Consider the following 14,961-nt stretch of genomic DNA (forward strand, 5'->3'; position numbering starts at 1 on the left):
TATTTAATTACGCTTTCTCTCACTCTTCATTCCTTCCCTGATCCCCAAGTTTCCCTCTGGGGTCCTCTTCCTTCTCACTGAAGCACTCCCTTTCATTCGTGTCTGTGTGTACACGTGAATCTGTGTGCATGCGCATGTCTGCGTGTATGCAGGGCGGCCCTGCCTGTGGGCTGACCCGCGTGTGTGCTCTGGCCCCTCCCGGCCGAGCTGTGGGGCAGCATCAGGGTCTGATCAGCTCCTGGAGGGAGCTGCAGGGACTCCTGGGCAGAGATGGATGGCATGGTGAGGCGTTGGACCCATATCCCACTGTTCCCTCCTGAGGCACACGGAGGGGTCCACAGCTTTCCCCTTTAGCACTCCAGTCTTCTTGCCTGGGAAATCCCATGGACAGGGGAGCCTGGCAGGCTATTGTCCATGGGGTCACAAAGAGCCGGACACGATTGAGCTACTGAGCACAGTGGACGCTCCTCAGACGTGGTTTGTGTTGGCCGTGCACACACAAACAGGGCCGTGCACAGGGCTTGGGCACTTCAGCCTACCTGGGCAGACGCCCCCTAGGTCCACAGGGACCGGGTGCCCCCACACTTTTGGACCCATATGCAGCTGTGGGGCCAGCGAGCCCCAATATGGGGAAACTGGCCCCCTCCTGCCCATGGCTGGCTGGGCCAGACAGGCAGTAGTGGGGGGTCTGTGCTGCAGACCTTGAGAAGCATGCGCTGCCCGCCTTGGATGCGCCTTGGGCGCGCCGGATCCTGCACGCGGAGCAGGGGCAACCAGCACTCCAGCTGCGCCATCAGATGGCTTGTGCCTCCGCGTCCTCTTCCGGTTGCTAGAGTGCTCGCTTAATTTCATTTTCAGACAATACTTAAAATCACAGAATCCTGACAGCCAGCTTCTGCTTGACAGGACAGATCACTCTGATTTGAGTGGAAGCCGCCGTGTCCTGCTCTGAAAGGAGGTCCAGGACGCTGACGAGGACACGCCGCACATTTCCTCTGGGGTCTCTGGGGCAGAGGGGCCCATGAAATATTTACGGCAAAAGTGAATAAAACATCCAGCTGGAAGCACTTCGCCCCCCTGGAGCTGAGTGAGATGGGGTGAGTTTTGGGGCGATAAACTGCTATATTGGCTTTCCCGGACATCTGTTTCGGCTTCCCTGGTGGTTCAAATGATAAAGAATCTGCCTGCAATGCAGGAGACCTGGGTTCGACCCCTGGGTTGGGAAGAGCTCCTGGAGTTGGAAATGGCAACCTACTCCAGTCTTCTTGCCTGGGAAATCCCATGGACAGGGGAGCCTGGCAGGCTATTGTCCATGGGGTCACAAAGAGCCGGACACGATTGAGCTACTGAGCACAGTGGACGCTCCGCAGACGTGGTTTGTGTTGGCCGTGCCTGTGGCGACGTCCACGCTGGGGACACCGTTGCCCACGCCCTCCCGGCTCCCCATCCTCAGGTCCTCACAGCTGCCCCAGGCCGCCACCTGCTGTCAGCACGCAGGAAGTGCGCCCAGATCTCTGGAGCTGGAAGTGTGACAACCTGGGGCCTCAGGATCCAGTAGAAGCACTAACGTTCCCCGCTCCCCCCCCCCCAACCCACCCCCGGCCATACCGCACCTCCCACCTTCCAAGCCGGTGCCATGACTGGCTCAAGGTCGAGCTATGCCACAGCTTGTGGTTTTATCTAAAGAAAGAAACCCAGTTAGGGGGAAACGAGCCAAGTTTGAGAGACAAAATGGTGCCATATTTTGCGTCTCAACCTGAGGTGATTTCTGGCAACCTGTCAGGGGTTTCCTGGTGGCTCAGTTGGTAAAGAATCCACCTGCAATGCAGGAGACCCCGGTTCGATTCCTAAGTCAGGAAGATCCGCTGGAGAAGGGATAGGCTACCTACTCCAGTATTCTTGGGCTTCCCTTGTGGCTCAGCTGGTAAAGAATCTGCCTGTGATGCTGGAGACCTGGGTTCAATCCCTGGGTTGGGAAGACCCCCTGGAGAAGGGAAAGGTTACCCACTCCAGTATTCTGATCTGGAGAACTCCATGAACTGTATGCAAAGAGTCAGACATGACTGACTTTCACTTTCACTGGCAACATATCAGGAGCCCCTAGAGTGCAGGACAAGTGTGAGTATTCATGTCGGTTATGGACACGCGGTCACAAGCAGAGTCTTGATATGGAACATGCGTGTCACTGCACAGATCTAGAACACAATGAGTGCCTCCTGTTCCTGGTGGATGGTGCCCCCTGGAGGACACTTCGCGGTGTAGGAAGACAGGGGGCCCGGGACACAGCCCTGCTCCCACCAGGCAGGCTTTGGCTCCAGCCTCCAGAGTGCGAGACCCTTAATGCAGGAAGGGCTCCAGACGGCCTAAGCCAGGACGCCTGCCTGTGTCCATGCAGCAGTCACGCTCCACCTCTCACACAGGCCTCCCAGCTGACCCAGCACATCTGTCCTCTTGCCACTGAAAAGTCCAGAGTCCCCTCCCCGTTGTGGGGCCATCCAGGTCTCACCAGCTTCCAGTCAGGGGCTCTGGGTGGTGGGCATCCTCTGTTGCTTCCAGAAGACCCCTTCCCAACATCTGTGTCCTGGGAGGCACCCCAAAGTCCTCCCGCATGACCACCTTAATGCAGCAGTGGAAGCATGGGGAGGAAGAAGAAGGGGCCTCGGGTAACTGTGGGTAACTGTGGCCCCTCTGCAGTTGGGATCCGTCACAGAGAGAGGTGACCCCACCGCAGCCCCGAAGGATGGGAGGGGTCCTCCCCACGCTGACCTGTGGTTTTCTGAGGGGCGGATAGCGGGGCCTTCCGTGAACACCAGGTACATGGAATCGCACAGCCCACCCTCCTTGGGCCTGGCTTCTTCCTCTCCACCTGGTCTTGGAGAGTTGTGCATGCTGTCGTGTCCTACCATGCTCCCTCCCTTTATCCCACCTGCGGACAAACCATGAGTTGAGTTTCATCCCTGTTCCTTTTGCTGAACGCTGGGCTTGTCTCCAGTTCGGGGGTACGATGAATAGGCTGCTGTGCATACTTGTGGAGGCTTTTTGTGGTCTCTTTGGGGTAAATGCCCAGAAGGAGGATTGCCAGGCCGAAGGGTGGATTTAATGTCATTAGAAACTCTCAAAATGTGTTCAGGACGGCTGTGCCACTTACCGCCCCCTACTCTGGGACTCCAGAGGGGAAGGGGTCCTGCTGTTCTGAAGCCTCCTAGCACTTGGTGTCAGCATCTTCTCTGCTTCAGTCGTCCCCATGGGTGTGCCTGGGTCTCATCATAGTTTTAATTTGCAGCCCAGCCCCTGCTGAATCATGATGTTATGCGATTTTTCATACACTTATTGGCTCCAGTCCATGGGGTCGCAGAGTCAGGCCCAACTGAGCACACGCACATTGGCCATTTGGACATCATCCTGTCAGCTCCAGTCCATGGGGTCGCAGAACTGTGCACGACTGAGCGCGCATGCATCGGCCACTTGGACATCCTCTTTGCACAGTGTCTGCTCAAGTTTTTGTCAATTTTTGTTGGGTTGTTTGTCTTTTTCTTATTACTAGTTCAGTTCAGTTCAGTTGAGTACAGTTGCTCAGTTGTGTCCAACTCTGTAACCCCACGTGCTGAAGCATGCCAAGCTTCCCAGTCCATCACCAACTCCTGGAGCTTATTCAAACTCACGTCCATAGAGTCGGTGATGCCATCCAACCATCTCATCCTCTGTCATCCCCTTCTCTCACCTCCAATCTTTCCCGGCATCAGGGTCTTTTCCAATGAGTCAGTTGTTCACATCAGGTGGCCAAGGTATTGGAGTTTCAGCCTCAGCATCAGTCCTTCTGATGAATATTCAGGACTGATTTCCTTTAGGATGGACTAGTTGGATTTCCTTGCTGTCCAAGGGACTCTCAAGAGTCTTCTCCAACATCACAGTTCAAAAGCATCAATTCTCCAGTGCTCAGCTTTCTTTATAGTCCAACTCTCACATCCAAACATGACCACTGGAAAAACCATAGTCTTGACTAGACAGACCTTTGTTGACAAAGTAATAAGTAATGTCTCTGCTTTTTAATATGCTGTCTAGGTTGGTCATAACTTTTCTTCTAAGGAGTGTCTTTTTATATCATGGCTGCAGTCACCATCTGCAGTGATTTGAGAGCCCAAGAAAATAAAGTCTGTCCTTTTTTCCATTGTTTCCCCGTCTATTTGCCATGAAGTGATGGGACCAGATGCCATAATGTTAGTTTTCAGAATGTTGAGTTTTAAGCTAACTTTTTCACTCTCCTCTTTCACTTTCATCAAGAGGCTCTTTAGTTCTTAATTTTCTGCCGTAAGGATGGTGTCATCTGCATATCTGAGGTTACTGATATTTCTCCTGGCAATCCTGATTCCAGCTTGTGCTTCATCCAGTCCAGCGTTTCTCATGATGTACTCTTCATATAAGTTAAATAAGCAGGGTGACAACATACAGCCTGGACATACTCCTTTCCCAATTTGGAACCAGTCTGTTGTCCCATGTCCAGTTCTAATTGTTGCTTCCTGACATGCATACAGGTTTCTCAAGAGGCAGGTCAGGTGGTCTGGTATTTCCATCTCTTGAATAATTTTCCACAGTTTGTTGTGATCCACACTGTCAAAGTCTTTGGCTTAGTCAATAAAGCAGAGTACATCATGTGAAATGCCAGGCTGGATGAAGCACAAGGTGGAATCAGGGTTGCTGGGAGAAATATCAATAACTTCAGATATGCGGATGACACCATCCTTACGACAGAACGTGAAGTACTACAGAGCCTCTTGATGAAAGTGAAAGAAGAGAGTGAAAAAGCTGGTTTAAACTCAACATTCAGAAAACTAAGATCATGGCATCTGGCCCCATCACTTCATGGCAAATTGATGGGGAAACAATAGAAACAATGACAGACTTTATTTTCTTGGGCTCTCAAATCACTGCAGATGGTGACTGCAGCCATGAAATAAAAAGACACTTACTCCTTGGAAGAAAAGGTATGACCAACCTAGACAGCATATTAAAAAGCAGAGACATTACTTTGCCAACAAAAGTCCATGTAGTCCAAACTATGGTTTTTCCAGTAGTTATGTATGGATGTGAGAGTTGGACTATAAAGAAAGCTGAGCACTGAAGAATTGATGCTTTTGAACTGTGATGTTGGAGAAGACTCTTGAGAGTCCCTTGGACAGCAAGGAAATCCAACAAGTCCATCCTAAAGGAAATCAGTCCTGAATATTTATTAGAAGGACTGATGCTGAGGCTGAAACTCCAATACCTTGGCCACCTGATGTGGACAACTGACTCATTGGAAAAGACCCTGATGCCGGGAAAGATTGGAGGTGAGAGGAGAAGGGGATGACAGAGGATGAGATGGTTGGATGGCATCACCGACTCTATGGACGTGAGTTTGAATAAGCTCTAGGAGTTGGTGATGGACAGGGAAGCCTGGCGTGCTGCATTCCATGGGATCATAAAGCATCGGACACGACTGAGCAGCTAAAGCGAACTGAACTGACTCTGCATGTAAGTTAAATAAGCAGGGTGACAATATACAGCCTTGATGTACTCCCTTTCCTGATTTGGAACCAGTCTGTTGTTCCATGTCCAGTTCTAACTGTTGCTTCCTGACCTGCATACAAATTTCTCAGGAGGCAGGTAAGGTGGTCTGGTATTCCCATCTCTTGAAGAATTTTCCACAGTTTATTGTGATCCACATAGTCAAAGGCTTTGGTGTAGTCAATAAAGCAGAAACAGATGTTTTTCTGGAACTCTCTTGCTTTTTTGATGATCCAGCGGATGTTGGCAATTTGATCTCTGGTTCCTCTGCCTTTTCTAAATTCAGCTTGAACATCTGGAAGTTCACGGCTCATGTACTATTGAAGCCTGGCTTGGAGAATTTTGAACATTATTTTGCTAGAGTGTGAGATGAGTGCAATTGTGTGGTAATTTGAACATTCTTTGACACTGCCTTTCTTTGGGATTGGAATGAAAACGGACCTTTTGCAGTCCCGTGGCCACTGCTGAGTTTTCCAAATCTGCTGGCATATTGAGTGGAGCACTTTCACAGCATCATCTTTGAGGATTTGAAATAGTTCAACTAGAATTCCATCACCTCCACTAGCTTTGTTCATAGTGATGCTTCCTAAGGCCCATTTGACTTTACATTCCAGGATGTCTGGCTCTAGGTGAATCTTCGCACCATCATGGTTATCTAGGTCATGAAGATCTTTTTTGTATAGTTCTGTGTACTCTTGCCACCTCTTCTTAATATCTTCTGCTTCTGTTAGGTCTATACCATTTCTGTCCTTTATCGAGCCCATCTTTGCATGAAATGTTCCCTTGGTATCTCTAGTTTTCTTGAAGCGATTTCTAGTCTTTCCCGTTCTATTATTTTCCTCTATTTCATTGCATTGATCACTACTATTACTAGTAGCTCTTTATATATTTTGGGTAGAAGTTCTTTGGTCCTGTCTTTGTATTGCAAATATTTTCACTCAACTATTTTCATTTTCTTAATGGTGTCTTTTGACGAGCAGAAGTTTTTAATTTGATGAAGTCCAATTCATCATTTCTTAATTTTATGGTTGTGCTTTTATCCTGCCTGAGAAATCCTCACCAGAGCCAAGGTCAGAGTTCGTTCTCCTGCATGTCCTCCAGAAACCTCCTCGTCTCCGTGCCCCGCCTCCTCTGTCAGTTCAGTCTGGGGACCATCCCTGGTTATTTGGTGCGTTTGTTGTGAGATAAGGGCCATGGTTCCCACTCTTCATCCTGAACCCTGTTATGGCAACACTGTTTTGTGTCTCCATCCAGTGACTGCGGCGGTCTTTCACCATCAAGTATGTCATCTGTAGAGTTTCTGAAGATGCTGTTTAACAGCAGGGGAGAGACTTCTGTTTCCAGTTTTCTAATTTCTTTTTTTTTTTTTTTATCATGAACAGGTTGAACTTGATCCATTTTTTTCCTGCAGCTATCGAGCTGATAATCTGGTTTCTCTCCTCTTGTGTGTACGTCACTTTGGTTGCTCTTAGTCACTGCGTACAACATGCTAGAAGTGAGTTTAGGATTTCATGTGATGTTGCTGGGGAGCGCTGGCCTGTGGGTTTTGGTGCCAGGCCTGTGCTGGCCCCTCAGCTGAGCTGTGTGGGTTCCCTTGTTTGTTTCCTGCCGGAGTAAGTCCTTCCTTAAAGAAAAGCTCACCACCCTCAGGGCCTGGAATTTCCTTTGCAGGAAGGTGTTTCTTTACAGGCTCAGTTTCTGTGATAGTTACAGGACTTTCCTGGGGGTTATATGTGCATGTGACAATTTCCGTAGGTTGTGTTTTCAAGGAATCATCCATTTCTTCCGGTGGGAAGTTGCTTTGACATTGTTGTCTTAACCTTCTGATGCCTGTAGGCCCTGCAGAGGTGGCCACCTTTTCACACCTGAAAGCAGAAGAAATTTGTGACTTTTTTCTTTTCGATTCGTCAGTTGTGTTAATCATGGAAAAGAACCAAGTTGCCTTAGTGTCTCATCATTGCAGATGGTTACTGCCCTGTCCCCTCCCTCTCTCTCCTCCAGCAGGACCGGCTCTTCCTTTTCAAGCTCCTGGAGATGGTCACACCATTTCTCCCCCACCCTCCACACCAAACATCGCAAGGTCTTTTCACTCTGAAGTGATGGGAGGGGCAGCTGTGTTCCCTGGGGGTCAGAGACTCTTGTCTGGATCCCGGGGAGAGGTGGACGCTGTGGCTGAAGCCTCTGCTGGTACAACAAGAGCCCCGCCACCCGGCTCAGGGACGAGAACAGCGCCCTGGCGGTGTGCCCAAGAGGGAGGGTGCCCTCGGAGAGGGATGGCGTGGCTGTGCGAACGCAGGTGGGGTGACCGAGGCTGCCAGCTCGGGTGGCCAGGCAGCAAACCTGACAGTGGCTTAGACAAGGAAGACATCCTGACTCTTCTCAGGCAGCTATTAGCCGGGAACACGTCACACCAAGAGCATCAAATTTTAAATCAGCCCAGAAGTGACTCAAACGCTGTCTGACAGAGGCTGTCTCCTAAGACCTGCAAGGGCAAAGATAAGACGTAAGTCAGAGCCTTCAGAACTGCACAAAACCTCGGGGGCTGGGAGCACCATGCGGTTTCCCACAGAGAGGAGGCTTGGCTCTGGTCACAGCCCCATGCCTGCCCCCGCTGGCCTGGGGGTGGGGCTCTGTTCCTCATTCATGGGGACAGACCTCTAGTGCCAGGTGAGGACCTTCCCTGTGGGTTGGGGGGAGCAGAGGACCAGGCCCTTTAAGGACTTGGGCCTGCCCCCCAGATTTCCACGGAGCACAAGTCACACATTTAATCTTCATCCACAGGATAGAACCAGCCTTCCCTACCCATGATTGCAGAAGGTAGAGCTCTGTCAGAGGTCCCACAGGGCACTCGCCATACCCCCAGAGACGAAGGAAGGTCATGGGGCAGAGGCCATAGGACACCCCCCCTGCCCCAATGGACTTCCTCTGTGGTTCCCTGCAGCTCTGGTCAGTGGGTTCACGGATCGCACAGTGTAGCTCTTAGTAAGTTTCCTTCTCATCATGGACAACTGCTTTGGAAGGCAGCAGAGTGATGCAGAGAAATGGGAAGACTGGACACTTGTAACAGAGGGGAAAGGCATAAGTCTGAGAGTAAAAGCCGAAGAAATATTTAAAGGGATAATGGCTGATAGTTTCCTAAAACTGATGAAAGATATCTAACTCTAGATTCAAGAAGGAGCAAAGTCACCAAGCAGGAAAACTGAAGGAAAATCTCACCTAGGAGCATCAAAGTAAGCAAGTGAAAACCAAGGACAGAGAGAAAAAGAAAGTGCAGTAAAGGATTTCCATAACCACCCCGATAACTGATAAGCGTATCCTTTGTACTTGGCCCAAGGAAGGACTGTGATCCCAGGTGGGTACTACAGGATACGGGAGGTGGAAGATGATGAAGAGGAAAGATGTGGGTGAATCCAATGACCTGGATGCATACAGCAACAATAATAGCTTCTTATGGGATTAAGAAGCTTCCCTGATAGCTCAGTTGGTAAAGAATCTGCCCGCAATGTGGGCGACCTGGGTTCGATCCCTGAGTTGGGAAGATCCCCTGGAGAAGGGAAAAGCTACCCACTCCAGTATTCTGTCCTGGAGAATTCCTTGGACTGTATAGTCCATGGGGTTGCTAAGAGTCAGACATGACTGAGCGACTTTTCACTTTCACGGGATTAAAGAATATGCCGTATTGAAACCACAGAGTGCAGGATCGGATGAGGGTGGGAAATGGGCAAAGTGCCCCAAGACTCAGCAGAGTCCAGCAGGGGTCGGCTAGTGCAGCTGACCCGCTGATGCGCAGGGCTAAGTAGCGCGTGCTGATTTAAGCTCTTGAGTTCTGAGGCGACTGGTTATGCAGCAGAGCTGACTGATACAGAAATGGGGTGCTGGTGCTTCAACAAACAGCCCAGTCCTTTGGCTAGCAGAGCCGGGGAGATGACGAGGAATTTATCCCTGGAGGCAGGAGGCATGGACCTAGCCTCTTAATTCGGGGGGCATGTCTGCCAGCAACCATCTGTGCCCTCGCCTCTGTAGAGGGAATCAGACTGAGTGCAGCCGGCTCCTTGTGTGGGCCTCCTGCTCTCCACGTGGGCCGCAGCATCCTCGGGGGTCACCAGGGGTCAAGGAGGGGCTGTGTGCTGACCACATCCTGCTTCCGGCCTGGTGTTCTAGCTCCGCTGGTAAAGAGAGTCACCCCACCCCGCATTCATGCATTTGCCCTGTGTATGGCACCCTGCGGGGAAAGTTAAAAAATAAAAGCATGCCTCCCGTGGCGCAAACTTGTCAAGAGTTTGTCAGGAGACAGAGCATCGTAGACTCTATCGGTGCCCTCTTGCTGTCACTTCATTCAGGTGAACATGCCCGGATCGGGACCACACTGCATGCCAAAGTCATATTAAGTATAGTGTTAGTCGCTCAGTCGTGTCTGACTCTTTGAGACTGCATGGACTATATAGCCAGGCTTCTTTGGTCCATGAAATTCCCCAGGGAAGCATACTGGAGTGGGTAGCTCCAGTACCCTGGGGATCTTCCCGACCCAGGGATCAAACCCAGGTCTCCTGAATTAAAGGCGGATTCTTTACCATCTGAGCCACCAGGGAAGCCCAACTGGTTGTTAAGCAGAACCAGTGATTTCATGAGAACACAGAACCTCCGGAGCAAACAGGGCCGGGGTGCATTTTCATCTGCAAGGCCCAGCCTGGCCTCTTCTGAGAGGCTGGGTGTCCCCAGGGGGACGGACTGAGGGCTGGACTCTCATCCTCATGGGGCTGGCCCCACACAGTGCCCACCACTCACCTCTCATCTTGGCCTCTTGCTCCTCTGGTCAGTGCACTAGCCCACCCCCCCCACCCCCCCCACCCCCAGCCCTGGGCTCTCTGTGACAACAGACATGCTGACCTGCAGCAACACAAAGTTACTCTCTCACACTCTGGAGGCCAGAGGCTGAAATCAGGATCACCGGGCAGCAATCAGGGTGGGGCAGGGCCACACTGACCTCAGAGGCTCTGCACTCGCCCAGATCCTGGAGGCTCCCAGCCTCCCTCGACTTGTGGCCGTGTCACTCAGCCCACCCTCCCTCCGTGGTCATCGTTGCCCTTCTGTCTGTAGTCAGAACTCCCTGGACTGCTCTCTTCCAGGGCACAAGGGCAGGGAGGGCTCACCTGATAATCCAGAACCATCTCTCATCTTGACATCTTTGACTGAACCCCACACACGGGGCCTTTTTCCTACATGGGGTCACACTTACAGCTCCAGGGGGGACAGGCTGCAGGAGAGGCCTGGCGGAAGTGGCCATGTTTGAGTTTGCAACAGAGGGTGGAGGAGCCCCCCACAAACACTCCAGGCCTCTGCCCTCCCTCCCTCTTCCTTCTGCCTCGGCTCCCTCTTCTCCGCAGCTGATGCTCAGAACCTACTGGACAGCAGGGCGGCGGCATGTCTGGGTCCCAGGATGGGCTCACAGTCCTGCTGATACACAGTCAGCTCCAGCAAGCCTTCAGACGGGGGGGGGCTGCCCCCCAGAGAGCTCGCCCCACTGTCTGGCGGCTCCCCGCTCTTGAAGCATTTCACATAACGTGTGATGCTGTTTGCTTTCCACGTGAGCCTATACCCCATCAGGACGTGGTGTCCTTGGCCCTCTGAAGAGAGGGAACTGAGCTGAGAGGATGCCTGAGCCATGGGCCAGAGGTGGTGACACAGGGGGCTTGCTGCCCTCCTGGACTATGCCCGCTGTCTGGGAGGAAGGCAGAGGGGGAGATTCCTCAGGCCTGGCCCTCCCCACTATGTGGACGGACAGTGAGACCTGCCCTATCCAGGTGGTCCCACACTCCCAGCAGAGCACTGAGATCACCCTGGGAGGTAAGAGGACTGCAAGAAGACGCAGGGGTTGGCTGGTGGTGGGGTTCAGGGTGCATCAGACCCTCGGCGGCCCTATCTGCTGGGCCGGCATTTCATTACTTAACTTCTCACGTAAGCAGGTCGCTCAGAGGGGTCTGGATTTCCGCAACTCAGGAAATAAACATCTTTGCTTGGCAAAGCCGCTCTGGGCAGAGTCTGTGCCGGGCAGCTTAGGAGGAAAATAAGCTTAAGCCAAATACCTCAGTTTCAAGTGACAGGCGGGGAGCACAGTGTGCCGTTTCCAGAACCCAGGGTTTAATCTGGAGGCCCCCCCCCACCGTTGCCGTGACATCAACTCCCAGAAAGGATCAGTCACTTCATCCCTGTCAAGATGATCTGCAGATTTCCCCCTCGAACACTTTAATACGGAGTTTTGTCCCAAAGTAAGTGTTGTCGTGAGAAATGCAGGGAGTGACAGGACACGGTGCTGTGGGGCCCAGCTCCTGCTGAGATGCCTGCTTCCTGGCTCTGGGGACTGGATCCTCTGGGGGACAATCTTCCCTGCCCCCCAACTCCGGACTGCTGCACTGCTGAGCTGTTAATCCCAAGGCTTAGGAGGGCCTGTCCCAGCTTTGGGTTGATTAAAATTCTACTTTTACAGAACTTTAAAGGCACAGGCATGGTTGGTGGTGTGTGGCTGCTTCTCTTGTTTTTAGTAAAATACAGTGATAAGCTGCCCACCCTCGGTGAGATCTTCGGCAGGTGGGGGCAGGGTTGGGGGGCACACCCCATAGCTCTTTTCTTGAGAGAACAAGGTCACCAGCTTCACATATCATGCCAGTCTGCCACATGGGAAACAGTTACCCTAACATATAGGGGTTTAAAGCAACAGCCGTCGCGGGTCCCTGTCTGCTAGGCTCAGGATGGATGGGTCTCCTCCAGGCAGCTCCCCATCACTGGCACTGGACGACGGCTGGAAGACCTCTGAAGGCTGGCTCATGGCTGGGTCTGGCCCTGGGCTCCACAGAGCTCCCACTGTGTCCCCACGTCTCTCTGCGTGGCCGCTCCAATCGGCAGCTTCAGGCCAGCCTTGCCCTCTGCTGCAGGGCTCCAGGGCAGGTGGCCCGAGAGAGCTAGGGAAGAGCCGTACTGCCTGCTCCTGCCTGGCCTCACATGTCACACACCACCTGGTCCACCCCGTCTGGGCCAGGGGAGTGGACACGTGTCCCTCCCTCATGGGCAAGCTGCATGTCCAGGAAGGACCTGGGGGAAGAACTGTGGACTGTGTGCTTTCCTCACCGCTCCAAGAGAGCGTGATCAGTCACCGCGACGCACTGGCAAGTTCCTGCCATTCAACCTCAGAAGAACAGGCGCCTTCAGTAGCATCGACTACGTGAGGCACCAGTGACATCCAGTAACTCCATCCCCACGGGCCCCCAAGAGACGGCTGTCACTGTCCCCACATGACAGGGAGGGATGGCTCCCTGTGCTCCGAATGAGAAACAGCAAACGTTGTCCATGTATAACTCCTGGCATTTCTTCTGCCGTTTCCAGTTTTCCTCTTGGCACTTTGTGTATTTTTTAAAACTATGTAAAAATTTTGTTATACAACTTTTTAATCTGGTGAGTGGTCTTAAAACTTTTTTTGAATCATCTACCAATCAGTAAAAAGCATCTGAACAAATTCTCCCCAATGTACGTGATCTAGTTAAAAAAATATGTACATGACCAACTGTGCTAAAATATTAAATACACAAGAAAACATATATACTAAAATGAGAAAAGAGATAAAATGAGATTAAAAATCTTTCAGAGATTTTTATTAAAACAATTTATTATTAGAATTTATTATTAAAAACATTTTGCACTCGATTTAACATTATTACTAATTTAAGATGAATAATTATGATGCTATTTCAGGAGGCTAGTGTGAACAAAGATGCTTGTCCCTTCTAACACCTCATCCAGGCTCTTCACAGAAGCGGGCTTCTCTGGATGCTCGGCTGCCAGAGCTGAAGAGAACAGCTCCTGAAATAAGTAAATTCAAATGAACCAGAGCGTCATAGGCTGCACATACAAAATTGCAACAGTTTGTTTCTGTCCATCCATAAGTTATGCAAATGCTTCGGTGAGATTCAGCTGGTGAATTTCCATCTTCCCTGGGACTAACTGTTTCCCAGGAGGCTCAGTGGTAAAGAACTTGCCTGCCAGTGCAGGAGACATGAGTCCCTAGGTTGGGAAGATCCCCTGGAGGAGGGCATGGCAACCCACTCCAGTATTCTTGCCTGGAGAATCCCATGGACAGAGGAGCCTAGGGGGCTACAGTCCATAGGGTCACAGAGTCAGACACAACTAAGCGGCTAAGCACAGCACAGTGGGACTAGTCGCAGTTCTTACAAACTAAGAGCTGCATTGGTGTATTTTCAACAAATGGATTCAAAACTCACTGAAAGTTTTTACTTAGAAAATTTTTTAACAAATTAGAAAAAAATGTTTCTGTATTTTAAAACTGAGCAAATATGAGAACATTAAAAGTGACAGATTTAACAAGTTTTAGCTACAAATTCACATGAAGTCAAAAACAGTTCAAACATTGGTTTTCGGAGCACAGAACCTGTTTTTTTTTTTTTTTTAAAGCACAGTTATTTTAAACTCTTAAAAACCTTCCTTTCCCCTGAAGATTATGAGAGCTCTTCTACTCTTTTGTTGAAATCGCCCAACAGCTCCCAGCTCCCAGTCCTGATGAGGACACAGATCCTGCAGTCGGTTCTGCATCCCAAGGTGGCCCGCGAGGCTGTGGGAGCTGCCAGGCCAGCAGCACCGTCCAGCCCCACCTGGGCTTGCGGTGCCAGTGTTGTCTGCGGGCTGCCTGTGCATGTGTGTGCACAGGTGTGCCTGTGTGTGCAGGTGTGTGCATGCAGGTGCATGTGTGTGCCCACAGGTGTACATGTGCACACAGGTGTGAATGCACGTGTACCTGCTCAAGTACTTATAAAAGTGAACCAGCAGCGTCTGGGAAGCCACATCACCGGGCACAGGTGCCCTGGAACACGGCCCCTTAGACCCCTCTGGCCTGGTCTGCCTCTCCCTGTAGTACCAACAGGGGCCTGGGGAGGCGTCCATGCAGATCCTGTGTCCCTGCCTTATGGACCACACCCTGGGGTCCCACACCCTGAGACTTGCTGCCAGACTTCCTTCCCGGTGTCCCTGGGGCAGACTCAGTTACCAGTGTGTCCCCTGGGCTGCGGCAGGCCAAGCAGGGGCTGTTTTCAGATGTGGTGGACAAAACTTGGCTCAGCGGGCTGGGTTGTCCACCCCAAGGCTGGGACATGCTGTAGGTGGGAAGAGGTGGGGTGGGAAGGGCTCAAGGCTGTGGGGCCACAGAGAAGCCAGGGTGGGCTCCCTCCATAAACCCCACTGCACTGGGAGAGGCGAGTGGAGCCGAGTCTTGCATTCATCATGATTTGTTGAGTTCAGTGCTCAGTCGTGTCTGACTCTTTGCGACCCCATCGACTGCAGCACACCAGGCTTCCCTGTCCTTCACTACCTCCCTCCTGGAGTTTGCTCAAACTCATGTTCATTGAATCAGTGAAG

This window comes from Ovis canadensis, chromosome 1, assembly GCF_042477335.2.
Source record: "Ovis canadensis isolate MfBH-ARS-UI-01 breed Bighorn chromosome 1, ARS-UI_OviCan_v2, whole genome shotgun sequence".
Taxonomy (NCBI): Eukaryota; Metazoa; Chordata; class Mammalia; order Artiodactyla; family Bovidae; genus Ovis; species Ovis canadensis.